The sequence below is a fragment of the Taudactylus pleione genome, unplaced genomic scaffold (genome assembly GCF_031769625.1).
Source record: "Taudactylus pleione unplaced genomic scaffold, aTauple2 ptg000022l, whole genome shotgun sequence".
In the NCBI taxonomy this organism is placed as follows: Eukaryota; Metazoa; Chordata; class Amphibia; order Anura; family Myobatrachidae; genus Taudactylus; species Taudactylus pleione.
In genome coordinates, this window is record NW_028284424.1 from 557,926 (window position 1) to 577,655 (window position 19,730).

Genomic DNA, 19,730 nt, shown 5'->3' on the forward strand with positions numbered 1-19,730 from the left:
AATAATGGACATAGGTGAGGAGGGGGCACAATAATGGTTACATTTGTGAAGGAGGGGAGGCACAATAATGGACACATGTGTGAAGGAGGGGGGCACAATAATGGATACAGGTGTGAAGGGGGGACACAATAATGGACACAGGTGTGAGGGGGGGCACAATAATGGACACCGGTGAGGAGGAGGGGGACAATAATGGACACTGGTGAGAAGGAGGTGGCACAATAATGGACACGATGAGTAGGGGCACAATAATGGACAAAGGTGAGAAGGAGGTGGCACAATAATGGACACAGGTGTGAAGGGGGGCACAATAATGGACACAGGTGAGGAAGGGGGCACAATAATGGACACAGCTGAGAAGGGGGGCACAATAATGGACACAGGTGTGAAGGGGGGCACAATAATGGACACAGGTGAGAAAGGGGGCACAATAATGGACACAGGTGAGAAGGAGGGGGGCACAATCATGGATACAGGTGTGAAGGAGTGCATAATAATGGACACAGGTGTGAAGGAGGACACAATAATGGACACATGTGAGAAGGGGGCACAATAATGGACACTGGTGAGAAGGAGGGGGCACAATAATGGACACAGGTGAGGAAGAGGGGGGTGACACAAAGCAAGACATGCATATAACAGATGATGAAGTGAAGCACAATACAGAACATACAGATGAGGCAGTAGCATTATCCTCATATTTACGACTGTTTTTTTATTTTTTTATACTACCATTTGTATTGGGATATAAAGGTTTTTGTATGTCAGTAAGCTTGCTTATGGTTTTCTTTCTTATGTATAGTCACATTGTAAAATGTTTATATTTATAGTGGTTTTCTTGGTTACGGACGCCTGTTGATGACGTCAGCACAATGGCGCCTGTCAGCCTGATGTGGTGTGCTCTAGTGAGGCTTTCCCTATTGCTTCTGGGTATGGCTTCCCTATGATGCCTGCCACAGGTTCCAATTGCAGTCTCATTGTTCCCAGGTGTTTGATGATGTCTAGTGGTATTTAGATGAGTGTCTTTGTATAATCACATTGTCCCTGATGAAAATGGTGATGTAGCACTGAAATGTTGGATTAAATGATTGCGTGTTTTCACTGTAAACTGCCTCTGAGTACTGCCTTATTCGTCAGGTTTTGTTTCTTCATGGTATAGCAAGTCAGCAACAGAGCAGAGAGGATACTTATATGCTGAGTGCTAGAAACGTTTTGATAGAGATTATATATATATAATCTCTATCTATATTCTGTGTGTTCTGCGGCGAGTTGGCAGTTTTTTAATGGGCCCCTAACATTGCATTCACCTGGTGGGCCCTTCATGTCCCAGTCTGACACTGCCCTGCCCTAAAAGGTTTTTGAGGAAATTTCAAGTGACATTAAGGAACAGAGAGCCTTATTCACTACGGAACGCACCTGTGAATGCCATAGCGATTACACACACAGGGCCTTATTCAGAGCCGGACGCTATTTGCGCTCGCTCGTCCAGAAAAAGGGGCTGGCTATTTAAATTGACCGTTCGCTCTTTGCGGTCTGTTGACGCCTCTATGTCTGAACGAATGAACAAAACATGCGGACATTTTTTTGTAAAAAACACCCCCTGGCCGCTCGCATCATACGTCATCTCCACTATTTATTAGATTATTCGAGAACATCGAAAGGCGAATTAACTGCTTGCTCTTCATGTGGTTGCATTTTCCTACCGCAATCATGCGAACAGTTCAGGCTAAGAAACAACCAAGTGACGTGGTCGATGAAGCTGCTTTGTTAATTATGCACACCCTTAAAACGCCCGTTTTGACCTTTTGGCACGCCTGCGTTCGGATCTCCACTTCCCATTTTCAAGCACCTTCCCCTGTTACCACCCACAAACGCCTCATCCTGTCACTCAAATTAGCAGGCATTCGCTATTTTGCGAGCACACGATTTTCGGCCACACTGACTGGTTCGCGCATGCGTACTAAAACCCATACGCATGCGCAGATGTGCGAACATCGCTCGGAGCGAACGAGCGGCTGCTTACGAGCGGCTCTGAATCAGGCCCACAGTTCAACTGCGATAGTATGCTAATCCATTGTGATTGCAATGCCCTCGCAGCACTACACAAGAACGCCCACTTTACTTAGCACACATCCGTAATGTTTAGCAAAACTGTGAAACCATCGGTACAATAGAGTACCATCGCAGCCTCACTCACACTTGCACTAGCCCTGACCTTGCTCAGAAATTGCTAACGTCCAAGCACGCTATCAGGCCTCAGGCCATTGCAGTGGATAATTTATGCACGCCCCTGCAACGGCGTTGAAATGCACTGGCACGCCCGCGTTTGCCCGACCACCCCTGCCCCCGTCACCCCCCACAAATGGCAGTCCCTGTCAATCACTCTGCGATGGGTCTGCGTAGTCACTGTGGTCGCAGTCCCGAGTGCAATGGCTAATTCGCGCACTACGATGCATGCACAGTATGCACAATCGGCCGAGTGCATGGCCGGATTAAGGGGGGGGCGACAGGGGCGGTCGTCCCTGGGCCCCCACACACAGAGGGCCCCCACACTACTGCATTCAGCAGTACATTCAGTGCTGCTGCAGCAGCTTGGGGAAGGGCGGTAGTGTGGACTGCACATCCGCACTACACAGCACAAACACACAGCCGCCGGCGCCGGCAGCTGTGTGTTTGTTTTAACAGCCGACGAGAATCACATAGGCACTCATCGGCTGCTGCGTTGCGGCCCACTGCCGGAGCCTCCGTCTTCCGGCTCCCGCAGTGGCTGATGGGAGAGACTTCATGACGTCTCTCCCATCAAGCAGAGCGGGCCAGCCCAGGAGGACGCTGGACGGAGGAGCAGATGCTGGAACGGGGATTAAGGTAAGTGGAGATTTTTTTTTTCCCCTGTGTGTGTGTGTGTGTGTCTGGCTGGAGGGGTGGATGACTACTCCTAAGGGCACTGCAGGGGAGGGAACGGACTACTACTAAGGGCACTGCTGTGGGGGGCGACTACTCCTACGGGCACTGCTGGGCTGGGAAACGGACTACTCCTAAGAGCACTGCTGGGGGGGAACGGACTACTCCTAAGGGCACTGCTGGGGGGGGGAACGGACTACTCCTAAGGGTACTGCTGGGGTGGACTACTCCTAAGGGCACTGCTGGGGGGAATAGACTACTACTGAGGGCACTGCTGGGGGGGATGGACTACTACTAGGGGCACTGTTGGGGGGGGACGGACTACTAAGGGCACTGCTGGGGGGACTACTACTAGGGGCACTGCTTGGGGTACTACTGGGGGCACTGCACACTGGTGGGACCACTACTTGGGAACACTGCATAGAGGGGGGGGGTACTACTAGGGGCACTGCTGGGGATACTTCTGGGGGCACTGCACTGCTGGGACCACTACTGGGGGACACAGCATAGAGGGGAATTAATACTAGGGGTACTCCTGGGGGGACTACTGTTGAGGGGGGACTGCTACTGGGGGCACAGCTGGGCTCGGCTCAGTGTGGCTTGAAGGGGGTCCCCCGAAACTTGGTTGCCCTGGGGCCCCCACAAGCCTTAATCCGGTCCTGGCCGAGTGTGTATTAGCAACTGTGTTCCTTGCTGACTCATGCCCATAGAATTCTCCCTTCTTTTGTCAAAATACATCCGCAAGAATATAAAGGGAAGCAGATCCTAGACTCACAAATCTAAAAAGATCATTACAGTTCTTAGTCGAATGGAAGGGATATGGTGTAAAGGGGAGGTGCTGGGTGCCATGGGTGTTCATGCTCCCTGTGTAATGTTAGCCCCAAATACAGTATAGGAGAATTCATATGAAACTATTCTTATCTGGATTTAATAGCAACTTGCATCAAATCCAATAATGTGATGTGCAGGAGATATATGTCAGACTGCCCCTATCATTCCTTACAAATAGTAAAATAACAAATAAATAGATAAGTAAATAAAATATTTTAAAAAGTCTGTTAAAAGAATCCCATAATAAACAATATTTTTTATACTTTTCCAAAATGTATAAGGCCACTGTCTTCCTCCTGGACATCCAGTTGTGTCCACAATTGATTTTATAGTTGAACCAATCGCAAATATTCTGATAGGGTAACGGCATAAAGCATTTTCATTTAGAATATTGGTTCTATCTTTAAAAAAATAACAAAGAATTGGATGTTACAGATTTTGTTTACAGATATTCTGTTGATATTGTTTTTCTTGTAGTTCATTTGATATTGTAAATAGGAAATTAATATATCAATGTAATAATTCAATTGTTAGTTTTGCTTATTGAATAAATATTTTACTTCTGATAATTTTTTTATATTCAGTCATTCTGTAGCCAATTTGTTAAATGAGCATTTTGATGGACAAGTGACATATGTTAATGATCTCTTTAATAATGTTTTTATGGAATGGTCTTGGTTCCCGGATGACATATGGGGCCTGATTCTGAGTCACATGCAATCCGCTGGGAGGTGGCTACTAGTGCACCAACAATAGAGATATAATATATCATAATTATGGTCCTGATGCTGAGGTGCACACTTGGTCAATGCCGCATTCTAGTGGCCGATGTTTTCAGTCTGTGCATGCGTCAGAGCCGCACTGCACATTTGTCTTGGTGGTTACTGCCGAGCGACGCAGACAGATTTTGGACTCAGAGAAAGGCAATTTCAGTGGGGGTTTCTTGGTGGTAACAGCAGCTTGGTTAGAAAGACACAAACGGACATCTTTGGTAATCACACTGATTTCGACAGTCTGTTCAGAGTGATATTCTGCGACCCCATAGAGGCTGGTGCAATGACCAATATTGTGACCAATGCTTCCAATGGTGAGGTTTAATATGTACAGCTATGAATTAGCACAGCAGCTAGTGGGCTTCTCTGCATCAATACCATTGGCTGCGGCATTAGCATAAAGAAGCAGTCATGCTGCGGCAAAAGAGGCAGTAGTGACTGCAATAGTGTCAGGCCCTATATAAAGATATCTGCAACACATTGTTACATTGTTATACTATACATTTTTTTATCCTCACCACATTAGAGATAACATCCCTAGGGGTCAAATGAAAATAATTCATAGGATATTTACTGCACAGTGTCATGTGAATGGTTTACAAGCCCGCCACTACCCAGGACAGTTATTAAATAAAATGATGTCATTAAAATGTATGACCTACAAAGTACACAAATAATATAATATGCTGCAAAATATTTAACAGCTATACAACACATTGTAATATCAAAAGATCAATTGGTATTTATTGTCATAAATCCAATTAACATCATATTTGACTGACTTACATTTACTGACAATGGATGTTTAAGTGCACTCTGATACTAGTGTTAAGAAAAAGTATTTATAATGAAATTCTAAATGTGTTCACAATGTGCTCATATACTGTATATGTATATAGTACTGCGAATCCAATACCCGGCACTCCATCAGCAAACACCATTCCACTGCTCTGGTGCCTTCCCAGGGTATGCAAGCAGCCCATGTATATAGATCCAAAACAGGTGGCACTCTGGAGACTTTTTCAAATATGTTAAAACGGTCCTTTATTCATATTTCCAACATATCACAAAAGTTAATGTACAAAAGGGACAAAAGCTAATGTATACCAAATGTATACAATAAACAAACTTAAATACCCCCAAACCAATCTAAATAACGCTGATACTCGCCTGGAGGACGTCAGCCACGGAAGCCATGGGGAGCGTGCCGAGATCGAATATTGCCGCCCAATGACGTCATCAGCGGGCGCCCTCGAGTGGAAGGACTACACATCATTGCTACGTAGCGCATCATAACAAACCAACGAAATTAAGATAAAAACCATACACAGACAATGTGTGGAACAACAAATACAGTGCAAGTTAAAATCAAGCAACAAACTATAGAGCATAGTTGCAGCAAATACCTATTAATAAAAAAATATATATAACAAGTTAATGCACAAGCTTTATATAACAAAATACATCAAATAGTGCCTATATGATCAAAATAGCTACAAGAAACACTGTAAGCCCAAAGATTCATATAGTGCCTTAGGGCCTAAAGAGTTCAACATATGTATCCACAGTTTTGGTAACCAATTTTTTTGCCCCCTCTCCTGGAGATTGGCACATGATGTATTATGATCACTCTTACACTGGCCACCCCATGTTTCATCTGTAAAAAATGCCTGACCACAGGCTGATCAATGTGGCCAGACTCCAGGGCTTGTCAAATTGCACTCCTATGTAGAGCCATACTCTCTTTAAATTTCCTTTATGTCTTGCCCACGTAATGTAAGCCACATGGACAAGACAGGAGGTAATTAACATGCGTGGTGGTACATGTAAGGGCATAACGAATTGTATATTTTTTACCCGAATATGGATGGGAAAAGGTATTGCCCACCAATAAATACCTTCAGGTGACACAACCCAGGCATCTAAAACAGCCTGATCTCTGACTGAGAAAGTGGGTGGGTTTAGACCCATCTATACCCGTTACATCAAGTTTCACAACAAGATCTGTTAGGTTCCTACTCCTAGTGTAGCACTAGCAGGGCATTCATTTAGAGCCGTACAAGGCTGGCAATTCTCTATCGGTGTTAATGATACTGTAGGTCACCATTGTTTTGCTTTAGTTTTGACTTCACGGCTACAGCTAGTGTACCTACTAACCCATGGGATGAGCTTTCTAGAACCTGGTTCCACAGGTTTAGTTTTTGGGATTAGGGTGTACTCTCTCAGGATTTGTACAACCTTCTTCTTCATTTTTTCAAGTTCCTGTGTTTTATACCCTCTTTGTACAAATTTCCCTAACATATCCTGGATCGCATGTAATCCGTTTGACTATTACAAATTGGGAATAAGGCAATCCCTTCCAGAGAAGTAGGGGATGAAAACTGTCATACTTGAGTAATGAATTTCTGTCTGTACTCTTGGAAAATAATGTGGTAACCAATTGACCATTGTTAAAGGAGATGTTCACATCGAGAAATTGAATGCTATCACTACATATTATGTGTCAATTTGACTACACTCGTAGAGGAGTTATGTTGATCCAAAAGATCTGTTAATGCAGAAAATAAAAAGGTTGTCTATGTACCTATAATAAAGTATAACTGCATCATGTAATTTACGCTCATTATATAACAATTTTTGTTTCTCTCAAGTTGTTGTGGGTAACTTTAATGAGGAATTACTTCCTATATGATGGAAGGTACTATCTACAGAAGGCAGGCTGTGCAATGGGGTCCAATGTGATGTATTTTGTTATATAAAGCTTGTGCATTAACTTGTTATATATATTTTTTTTGATTAATACTAGTACTTGCTGCAACTATGCTCTATATTTTGTTGCTTGATTTTAGCTTACACTGTATTTGTTGTTTCACACATTGTCTGTGTATGGTTTTTATCTGAATTTCATTGGTTTGTTATGATGCGCTGCCTAGCAACGATGTGTAGTGCTTGCACTGGAGGGCGCCTGCTGATGACATCATTGGGCGGCGATGTTTGATCCTGGTGCTCTCCCCATGGCTTCTGTGGCTGGCGTCCTCCAGGTGAGTGAGTATCAGCGCTAATTAGATTGGTTTGGGGGTATTTAAGTATGTTGATTGTATACATTTGGTTAACTTCTGTCCCTGATAGAGGGGTGACTCCGATATGTTAGAAATATGAATAAAGGACCGTTTTAACATATTTGAAAAAGTCTCCAGAGTGCCACCCGTTTTGGATCTATGTATATAGTACTGTATATAGTATGTATGTGTGTGTATAGAGAAAAACATTCACATAGCAGAAGAATTAAATTAAGCCCTTTAGTAATTGTAGTCATTGTGGGCCTGATTCACACTTTTACACAAACCAGATGGTTTGCATACAAGTCCGATTGCAGAGGAACTGTGCATGCAGTGACACCACCACTTACTGTTACGGTGCCACTGCCACCACTGAGTGTATATACAGGTGTGTGCTACACCATCTACGCACACCATCTGCATTAGCACTGTAAGCTTAAAGCAGGATAAGCATGAAAGGTCACCAGTGATCCCGGGGAGCACCTTAACTTAGATAATGCCATAGGCCTAGCTGTGGAGCAGCACATGTATTCCATAATTCACGAGAAGGTGACAGCATATGGGTGGCTTTACAGTCATCTTATGAAGACAAAGGCCTAATCCTGTATGGCACTAAGCGAAGTGCATGCAAGAATATGAATGAATATAGGATAGATAGGATTCTGTCTATACCTCAACAACTGACATTAGTAGACATCCAAGTAGACAATGAGGAGGTTGCAATGGCAATGCCTTATGCCAGAGTAGTAGCTTTGAAGTAATGTCTGCCAAGCTATCAATTAAGACTGTTAGGGCCAAGCTACTACAGTTTTAAGAGCGCATGCCTGTTGAGATCAATGCTAAGAATTCTAATCTACTATCAAAGTGTGCAAAACCCAAAATGTCTGTGTACAAGCGCTTCAAGTGTCACAAGATAGGACATAAGACCTCAGAATGTAGAGCAAGTTAACCAAGTGGTACTTGATCATGGAAGCAAGATAGAAAGAATAAGCCAGCAATAAATGTAGCTGAGAGCCACCGCAAACATTGCTGGGTACATGGACTCAGGAGCCACAAGGCACTTAAGATGTAATGAAAGTTGATTCAGGTAACTAAAGTCATAAGATCCTGTAAACATCAGGGGAATGGGGGATAGTTATAAAAGCAGCAAAAATCTGAACAATTACTGTGTGTTTGAGGATCAATAGCAAAACAGTTGTCACAGGCATAGAAGATGTACTATTTGCGTCAGATCTAGGAACCAATCTGATTGTCATCAATGTACCGGAGAAGAAGGGATATAAGGTCCAATTCACAGAGAGACAGTGTGTTGTGTACAATAAAAGAGGGATTGTAATTGCAATGGCAACCCAGTGCCAACAACTGTACATCCTAAACACTGAGGAGTGTTGTGGGATGGCAGCTTTAGATTCCAACCAATCTATGCAACTATGGCATAGGAGACTGCGTCATCTATGGTACGACAATGTACAGAAAATTCTAGATGGCATAGTAACAGGGATGTCAGTGAACAACCCAGAGAGACCAGAATGTAAAATTGCATGAAGAGTAAGCAAACCCATTGCTCCTTTCCAAAGTCAGCATCTAGAGCTAGAGCACCATTGGAACTAGTGCACAGGGGCATTTGTGGACCAATGGAAGTGGAGTAAATGAGTGGTAACAGCTACCTCATGATGATCAAAGATGATGCTACAAGGATGACGGGCATGGAAATTTTCTTTCTGAAAGCTATAAGTGAAGTAACCAGCAGAACTGAAGAAAACAAAAATATAGTGGAAACTTAAATAGGCCTAAAAATAAAAGTGCTGAGGTCTGAAAATGGTGGATAATATGAAAATAGAGTTTGCTATCTTTCTAAATAGGAATGGAATCCAATACCAATAAACGATTGCCTACACACCTCAAAAAAATGGTGTGAGAGAGAGGGCAAACAGAACAATTGTTGAGAAAGCATGAGCTATGGGCCTCATTCAGCAAGGACCGCTATTGCTAAAGTGTACGCAGGCGGCCGGTTGTTGCATGCTGCGCATGTGTATGCATCACAGTGCATGTGCTCGAAAGCACCACTGCGATCACACTGCGATCACAGAGACCACGTAGAGCTATCATAGAATGATTGACAGGCAGTGAGCATTTGGAGGTGGTGACGGAGGGTGGTCGGAGAAACATTGGCGTGCCTGTCCTTTTGAACGCCGTTGCATGGGAGTGCATAAATTAGCCTCTGCAATTGCATATGCAGCTTGAATACTCAATGCATGCAACGAGTTTAGTAATTAAGAGGTAAGGTCAGGGCTGCTCTAATTCTATGTGAGGGGTCAATGGTATTCAATGTTTCCTATGTTTGAGGAGGTTTGCAAGGTATTACGGATGTGAGAGAGGGGAAGTGGGCATCTGCATGTTGTCAGTGCGAGTGATTTGCGATTGCATGCATTAGCATACTTTCGCAGCAGACCTGCATGCACGATTGCAGCTATGATCGCCTCAGCGATCCTTGCTGAATGAGGCCCTATGTTAAGTGATGCAGGTCTGGATAAAAGATTCTGGACAGAAGTGGTCCGAACTGCAATACACCTAAAGAATCAATCACCTACAGTGGCAGTCAAAGTACAAAAGTAAAACGCCATTGGAAATGTGGTCCAGTATAAAGCCAAGCGTCAGTCATCTCCATGTCTTTGGGTGTAAAGCACATGCCCTATATCCCTAAAGAAAAGAGATGCAAGTTATATCCCAAGTCAATCTTGCTTTGATATTATCAAGGAAGCAAAGGGTACAGATTGTGGTGCATTGACAACCAAAAACTCATAAAGTCAAGAGACTTAGGACCTCATTCAGAGTCGGTCGTAAGGTAAAAGGGGCTGGATATGCAAATGAAGTGCTCGCAAGTTGCGTCGTTAAGATGGGATCGTTAGCTGGACGAGTGAGGGGAGGATACGGCCGTAAGACTAAAAATACGCCCCCTTCTCGTTCCCATTACACATCATCTCTGGGCATATAAGGATTAATCGAGACCATCGGGAACCATCGGAGCTGCTCTTAGACCTTAAGGTTGACCATACCCTCTCTTAAGCGCTACGATCAAGTCAGTGTAAAAACCTCCCATGTCACATGTTCCATGACACTACTTAGTTAATTATGCACTCCCATAAAATGCCGTTTGCATAGTCAGGCCTCATCCTGTCACTCAAACTAACGACCTGGCCAAGTTGAAGGAGATAGCAATTTCTGATCGTAATAGCTAGTTTGCGCATGCGCATTGCGAATTTTACGCATGCACAGTTTAGCGAACATCGGTGGCGTATGACCGTGCGGCCGCAACGACCGACTCTGAATGAAGTCCTTAAGTCTTGCACGAGAGAGCTTAAATCAAAGACAAGCTGGATATTATAACACCACAAAAACTTGTTATGTTAAATATGCAGACCGCTGGACAGAAATTGAGACTGCAAGTGATCAATCACAGAGTAGGGGCTCTATGAGAAGCAACAAAAGCAAACTGTTGGCAAGGCCTGGGGATAGGTCTGAGTAACACTGCATAAACAACTACCTGAGATATGCTGGACATACATTGCCAGATAAAATGCCTTTCAGACCAACATAACATTTTATTTGGCAACCTGACACACAACAGATATCAAGGGCATACACAGTGAGATATCATCAGCCATCAGCTTTGTGTTAGCACCATGCAAAAATAATAGACATCTGTAATTAAAGTATATGACACTACCATCAGAAAAAGACTACACACATTTGGGTTCCATGGAACTGTGGCCAGGAGAAAGCTTCCTTTCACCAAAGAGCATTGCAGTATGACCTGCTGAACCCGAATAAAACCCAAATCTTCCAGAACAATGCTCTCTGGACGCTTAACACCAAGTGGAATAATTTGGTTTTAATGTACAACAGGACAGGACAATGAAATGAGACTAGAACCTGATATCAGTGGTAAACTATGGTGGTGGGGGGTTAAATATTTGGAGATGTTTTGCAGTCACAGGACCTGGACCTGGATACTTCTTAGTCACTGAGTTGATCATTACTTTCCTATTTATTCCATATACTAAATGAATATAGCTGAGTAAGAGTAGAAGAAAAATTATATCCTGAATCATGTGGCATGACTTCTTTATGCTTGTTATATTTCATTACATAAATAATCACAAAATTATGCTGTGTGTTATTAGTTACATAAGGCAGTAAATGGTTATTGATTATTGATTGGTTATTAGTGGCTGGGTGCGTGCGTTCTCTCACTTGCGTTTCTTGCTGAATCAGTTGTAAAAGAGGGCATGTTTTTCTGTTCACTGGACTGTATATATTATCAATCTGCTGATCCAGTCCACTACAGAGGAAGAGGAGACTCATCCTCCCCTTTGCTTTACACAGGGCTTGATCAGAAAGGAAAGCAAGTGAGAGAACGCACGCACCCAGAGACTGAGAAAATATGCTAATCAATACAGATGCCCAGCAATATATAATGCCGCCCACCTCCCTTTACTCACAGCCATAGTAGTTCGCAAGATAGTGGAAACATCAGTAACATCAAGAACCATCGAACACATTAGCATAATAGTGGTTGACCTAACCTCACTCAGGATTTGAGCAACTACCTGCATAGGACCTCGCAATGGGTAATTTATCCACACCCCTGCAATGGCGTTTAAACCCACTGGCACACTTGCGTTCAACCGACCGCCCCCACGTAACCACCCACAAACGCACTTCCTGTCAATCAATATGGGAATGGTCTGTGTACACACTGTGTGTAGTCTGCGTACCCTTACCCCATCACACTGGCTAGTTCGCGCAGTGCGATGCATATGCATGCACAGTGCGAAAACATCAGACGAGTGCGTGCGTTCTCTCATTTGCGTTCCTTGCTGAATCAGGCCCACTGTCAAAGCCAAAAAGCTCTGACAAATGAGTGTGGGGTAAACGCCTTGACCAGTAGTACTACAGTCTGATCAGTGTGCTGAGCTCACCAGAGATCAGGGCCAGACAAAGAAGATACTAATTGCAGGGCTGCAAATGCATTGCACAGGGGGGGTGCCGTTACCAGGGGGAGAGTGCGTTCACCAGGTGGTGGTGGGGAGTTTGCCTAATTCTTATCTTGTGAAGGCAGATGGGTCCTTCCTCCTTGCTGCTGCTGCTCCTCTGTCCTCTCTCTCCCACGGCCGCTCCTAAAATGTAATGCCCGTCACAGGCATTCTGGAAGACTGGTACTCCCAGTGGGAGGGAACAAATGGTGCAGCAGTTTGTAAATATTGCGGCAGACAAGAGCAGACAGGTATCCTCAGGCCGCAGCACCCCGTGCGATAAGCCTGCTTGCCCACCCATAGAACCACCACTGCAAGAGATAATGCTGAGGGAGGTCAGTTAGTTGTGATCACCTCCATCCCTGGATTTGCATAGGACAACATATGATGTCCATTGTGCCAACAGAACTGGGTGGTGTAGAGAACAGGCAAAATATTACTACTGTATTTTATACAGATTGCAGTCCTCAGTCAGGGGCACAGGCATATGGGTGGTATAATGGTATTTGGTCAGACCTGAGGGGCACCTTGACAAAGGGACTTGTCTCCGAAAGGCGTTGGTGTGGTTGCTGATGACCTGGTCTGCAGTTCCCGGATTCTGCTAACATCGCGATATCCAGTGTGCCTTTTCCCTGTTTACCAGAGTACGGGAAAAAGGAGCTTAAACTGGATACTTAACCAGCTTCATTTAGCTATACAATATGGGAAGATCCTTGTACCCTCAAAGGAATTTTTACACTCACTCTTCAATCAAACATGAGAGGAGTTTGCTATTCGTGGAATCTGGTGATTAACATTAGGAAACAATTGATATACATCTAATATGGATGGACATATACATATCCTGATATAAGGAATATTTCTAATCTAAGTTAAGTACACTTTGGATCTGCATGATAAAATAAAATTTATATCAAGGTTATTTTCTTATGATATAATGTACAGGGAGAACCATAAGTTTGGAAATACTCTTAGAAAAAGGAAATAAGTAAGGAAATATTATTCCAGTGTCTACACATATGATATGGGAGTGGGGGAAACCTTTTAGGGTATGTCACCAGTATCTTGAAGTTGGCTATTTTGGGTGCACTCTCATTTTTTAATTGGGAAGGCAGTCATGTGACATATCAAACAGATGCAGAATTGCAGAAGAAAAACAATGGTGTTATTCGTTTTAAAGTATTATTCATTCTCGAGCTTTAACATAAAAGTTATAGAATATGTGCGAAGAGCTGTCCACTATGTTGCAGTGTTACGGCTATTCTCTTTGAACCTTGACCAACATGTCTCGCTGAATCTGAGCACAAGCATCAACAATTCATTGTTGCAGATGACAACGATCTTGTATCTTCACAGCATAAACATGTTCTTTCAGGTAACCTCACAGAAAGAAATCCAACAAAGTTAAATCTGGGGATCTTGGTGGCCACTGGACTATTACCAAGCACATTATTATTGTTTTTCATGTATATTATAAAAGGTTTACTTTACAGGCACATTAAAGTAAAAAAAATAGCATTAGGCGGAGTTCGTCTGCCTAGATTTAATGAGAACAGTAGACTTATCTTGACTTCCTGTTTAAATTCTAATGTAAGGATGGATTACCAATACAGTTGTACAAAAAGTGTTTAATTGGATGTGGGAACTAAGCTCCTTACATCAACCTATGTCCAAGCACTGACTGAGGTCTTCCTAAAGATATGGAAAGACCTTTTGTATGCATATTCCTACCACTTGAAATTGCTACTCGAGAAAGACATCAAAATTCTGGGGGGATTCATCTTAATAAAGTCATTTTGGATATAATTCATCCAGACCATACAGGTTTCTTGCCAGGAAAATTTACAGCGGCAAACCTTAGACATTTACATGTGTGCAACTGTATTCTTGGATGCAACCAAGTCATTCAGTCGAGTAGAAATGAAAACAGGAGAGTATATACAGTGCTGAGAAGGGTACTTATAGATCAAAACTTCATTGTGACAATTTTGGTATGCAAAACTAGTCTCTTACTTTCCATAAATGGGAGCCGAGCAATACAGGACTATTAACGGTAGTGTCAGCAGTTAAGATAAAAATGGCCAAACACCCTCTTACCCAAACAAGAAATATGGGCTGCAACTGGCAAATAAAGAATGACCCAACAAAGAAATTGATAGTCAATAATCAAACAATTTAATAGTTAGACTAATGGTATCATAACACAACTCACTATTGTCAAGGATAATCAAAATGTAAAAATAACAAAATTGTTTTCACTATTGTAGACAACAATAAAGGAATAATTAAAATAAAAAAATAATTAAAAATAATTTAAAAACACAATATTACAAGTTAAAAATCAGTCATAAAAATAAAGTATAAAAGAAAAATGAAATTCTCACTTAAACTTGCAATGCATTTCCCAGCACCTGGTCACTAACTTAGGCAGTGTTGGCAGGTGTCTTGCCAAGAAAATCTACAGTTGCAAACCTTAGACATATACATGTGCACATTTATTGAATTCTTGGATGCAACCAAGGCATTCTCAGTCGAGTGATCCTATTTGTATTGGGTTTTAAGGAGGTTTGGTGTGGGATCAGTATTCATTAAATGGGTTAGGCAACTCTTCTCTAATTTTATTGCTCTTGTCAGTTTTGTGTCTGTGGGCTCTATTTATTATCATTATTTTTACTAAAATATAATGAAAAAGGGCGTTTTCACACCCTTTTCACGTTATTTCAGTTTCACCTAGTTGCTAAAGGGCAATTGGAGTAGAATTCGTAAAATTATACTCCAACCCCTAATTATTTTTAGTAGGGGTGAGCGGGTTCGGATTTCTGAAATCCGACCCCCCCCAGAGCCCCCCCGATCCGAGGCCGATCCGAGTCAAGCTCGACTTTTCCCACCTGACTCGGATCTGAAATCGAGGCAAAACGTCATCATCCCGCCTTCCGGGTCTCACGGAATTTGGATTTTATATAAGGTACCCGCGTCGGCACCATTTTCTCACTCAGCTGTGGACAGTGAAGAGGGGGGGTGGGAGTTAGGGCTGGCTGGGCTGTGTAGTGTAGTGCAGTGTAGTGTTGTGCTGTGCTGCACTGCTGTTGTCCATAGGGGCTGTGTCCACTCCTCCAAAGTCCATAGGGGCAGGCTGTGTTGTGCTGTGCTGCTGTTGTCCATAGGGGCTATGTCCACTCCTCCAAAGTCCATAGGGGCTGACTGTGTTGTGCTGTGCTGCTGTTGTCCATAGGGGCTGTGTCCACTCTTCCAAAGTCCATAGGGGCTGGCTGTGTTGTGCTGTGCTGCTGTTGTCCATAGGGGCTGTGTCCACTCCTCCACAGTCCATAGGGGCTGGCTGTGTTGTGCTGTGCTGCTGTTGTCCATAGGGGCTGTGTCCACTCCTCCAAAGTCCATAGGGGCTGGCTGGACTGTGTTGTGCAGTCAGTTGTCCATAGGGGCTGTGTCCACTTCAAAGTCCTGTGCAGTGTCCCAGTCCTAAAGGGGTGCTCTTGTGTTGTCCAGGGGGTGCTCTGTCCATCAGGGGTGCTCCCCCCAAGTGCAAAAAAATAAATATTTTTTCTGTGTTTGTGAATTGTGTGCGCAGTAGCCGCACGTGCGTCAACAAAGTAGCGCCAAGCGTGCGCCTGTGTCATAAGTAAAGGGCCAGCTGGCTTGACCGTTAAAGGGTGCTGTAACCCCCAAAGTGCACTCCAAAGCAAATAAAAAAATATTTTCTGTGTTTGTGAATTGTGTGCACTGTGGCTGCACGTGCATCAACAAAGGAGCAGTGCCAAGCGTGCGTCTGTGTCCCATAAGTAAAGGGCCGGCTGGCTTGTCCATGAAAGGGTGCTGTAACCCCCAAAGTGCACTCCAAAAAAATAAAAATATATATTTTTTTGTGTTTGTGAATTGTGTGCGCAGTAGCCGCACGTGCATCAACAAAGTAGCGCCAAGCGTGCGCCTGTGTCATAAGTAAAGGGCCGGCTGGCTTGACCATTAAAGGGTGCTGTAACCCCCAAAGTGCACTCCAAAGCAAATAAAAAAATATTTTCTGTGTTTTGTGTGCACTGTGGCTGCACGTGCATCAACAAAGGAGCAGCGCCAAGAGTGCACCTGTGTCATAAGTAAAGGGCCGGCTGTCTTGTCTTCTTTTTTTTCTGTCTTTGTGAATTGTGTGGGCTGTAGCCGCACTTGCATCCTCAAAGCAGCAGCGACAAGCATGCGTCTGTCTGTTAAAGGGTGGTGTAACCCCCAAAGTGCGCTCCAACCAAAATAAAATAATCTTCTATTTTTCTGTGTTTGTGTGTGAAATGTATGCACTGTAGCCGTACCTGCATCCTCAAAGCAGCAGCGACAAGCGTGCGTCTGTTTGTTAAAGGGTGGTGTAACCCTCAAAGTGCGCTCCACAAAAAATAAAAAATTCTTTTTTTTTCTGTCTTTGTGAATTGTGAGGGCTGTAGCCGCACCTGCACCCTCAAAGCAGCAGCGACAAGCATGCGTCTGTCTTTTAAAGGATTACATCGGTGACAGCATCCAAGTAGGCATGTCAGACAGTCCATACCTGTACTGGCAGGAAAAAGAGGCAATTTGGAGGCCCCTGTACAAACTGGCTCTATTTTACCTGAGTTGCCCCCCCTCCAGTGTGTACTCTGAAAGAGTGTTTAGTGCAGCCGGGAACCTTGTCAGCGAAAGGCGCAGGAGGTTGCTTCCACATAATGTGGAGAAGATGATGTTCATAAAAATTAATTATCAACTCTTCCAGGGAGACCAGCCTCCAGAACGTACAGAGGGACCTGTGGTGGTGGATTCTAGCGGGGACAAATTAATACTCTGTGAGGATGAGGATGTACACAACACTGAAGAGGGTGAGAAATCGGTGAATGAGGAGGATGAGGACGACATCTTGCTTCCGTAGAGCCAGTTTGTGCAGCGACAGATTAATTGCCAGCTTGTTTTGTGGGGGCCCAAACAAACCAATCATTTCAGCCACAGTCGTGTGGCAGACCCTGGCGCTGAAATGATTGGTTTGTTAAAGTGTACATGTCCTGTTTATACAACATAAGGGTGGGTGGGAGAGCCCAAGGACAATTCCATTTTGCACCTCTTTTTTTTCTTTGCATTATGTACTGTTTGGGGCCTAGTTTTTCAAACTGCCATCCTGTCTGCCACTGCAGTATCACGCCTAGATGGGTCACGTGTATGTGCCACCCACTCGTATCTCTTAGCATAGTCATCCAGCTACCTCGGTGCAACCTTTTGGACATAAAAACACTATTGTGAGGTTTGAGGTGTTCAGAATAAACTAGAAATGAGTGGAAATTAAGGTTATTGAGGTTAATAATAGCATAGGAGCAGAAAAAACAACACATTCTGTGATTTTAGCTGTTTTTATGCTTTTTTTAAAAAAAAAAATACAGATCCAAAACACAAAACCCAGAACCCAAAACACGGAAGGGTGGTTTTGGCAAAACCAATCCAGATCCAAAACACGAAGAAAGATCCAGATCCAAAACCAAAACACAAAACACGAAAAGTGGCCGGTGCACACCACTAATTTTTAGTAATCAGATCGCATTTCCCATCATTGTAATGGGAAATGCGATCCGCCTGGTAGTTACTAATTATAATTTGTGAAAAAAATACCAGGGAAAGCACTGTGATTATAATGCCACCTGGAAGTGGCGTTATCCAGGGTCTCCCCCAGTTACCGAACTCCTGCTCCGCTCTAATAGGCAGAGCAGAGCCCGGAGCTGGCCCCAGTGATCAGCTGTGTGGTCTAAACAGACCACACGCTGGTCACTGCTAAATAAATATAAATATATATATATATATAGTGGAAAAAAAAAACTTACCTGAGTCCAGGGACCGGAGATAGGAGCTTCGGTGATGTCCTCCCTCCGGTCAGCTGGTCTCCCATCATGCATGGGGACCCGGTCACATGATGACTGGGTCCCCATGCATGATGGGAGACCAGCTGACCGGAGCCATGGAGGACATCACGGAGCCCCGATCACTGCAGGTAAGTGCAATTAAGTGAGGGGGAGTCACGGGAGGAGTCGTGGGGGGGTTGCGATTGTGGGGGGCGCGACTTAGCTATGGGGCGGGGCTTTACGTCAGCCATTCAGCGCATGCGTGGGCACTTGTCACAGTATTTTTTGCGAAAATACCGTGATTAGTGTGCGGAGGGGATTTGCAGGGACAGAGCTTTATCACAAACTCTGTCCCTGCAAGGCAGTTTTAGTAAATCCCTGTGATATTGCCCGAATTCGCAATGCGAATTCAGTCAGTAATATCACACTACAATCTGCATTCAAGATGCGGATTGTAGTAAATAGAGCCCTGTGTGAGGCTGGGCAGGGGTACACAGCAGGTTTGTCTGCTATTCCCTTTGCCATTGGGATAGAGCCTTTGGCTTTTGCTATTAGAGATCATGGGAGGGTAGTTGTTTTTGATGTGGTTTAGTGACAGCTTTTTCAGACTATTATATTAAAGGGTGGGTTTACTGGTTAGGCTATATAAGTACAGGAATAGAGGCCACCCTCATCTTTTCTACTTGTGATCACAAGGAGATAGACTGGCTAAGTGTCCACTGATATATTGTGTTTGTTTGGCATACCTTTGTCCTTCTGTTATTAATTTCTTCTTCCTTACACTTCTCTCTTCCTTTATTGTATTCTGCAGACTTTAATTATTTATTTTTCTTTCTCTCCTCCTACTTATCCATTCAATGCCTCCCCTCACGTGCTTGTCCCAGTCTCAGCTTCCCAGACCCCACAATTCCCTGTCCCCACCACAATGCTACCCTACCCACCATTTATTAAAGGCCCATCTCCTTTATCTGCCAGCTTGTCATGCAGCGAGGTGTGGCTGGGCGGATGCCAGCAGGGCTACCAGGACTGCAACATGGTCCCCAGCCTCCCCGTCAGGGTTGCTAAATTAGCTCATGGGGTACTGCGAGTCAGGCTCTCCGGTAGCAGTTAACAGGCACTTGGAGTCAAGGATTGGCCCTGTCCTCTCAGCAGTGATGCCCATTTTAGTCACGCTGCTCCTCCACTGTCCTCATAGTGCCAGGCACTGGGGGCCGACAGTTTCTTTAATCCTGCCCCCTTACATTGTCAATGTGACCCAGGACTCAAGGGTACATAGCC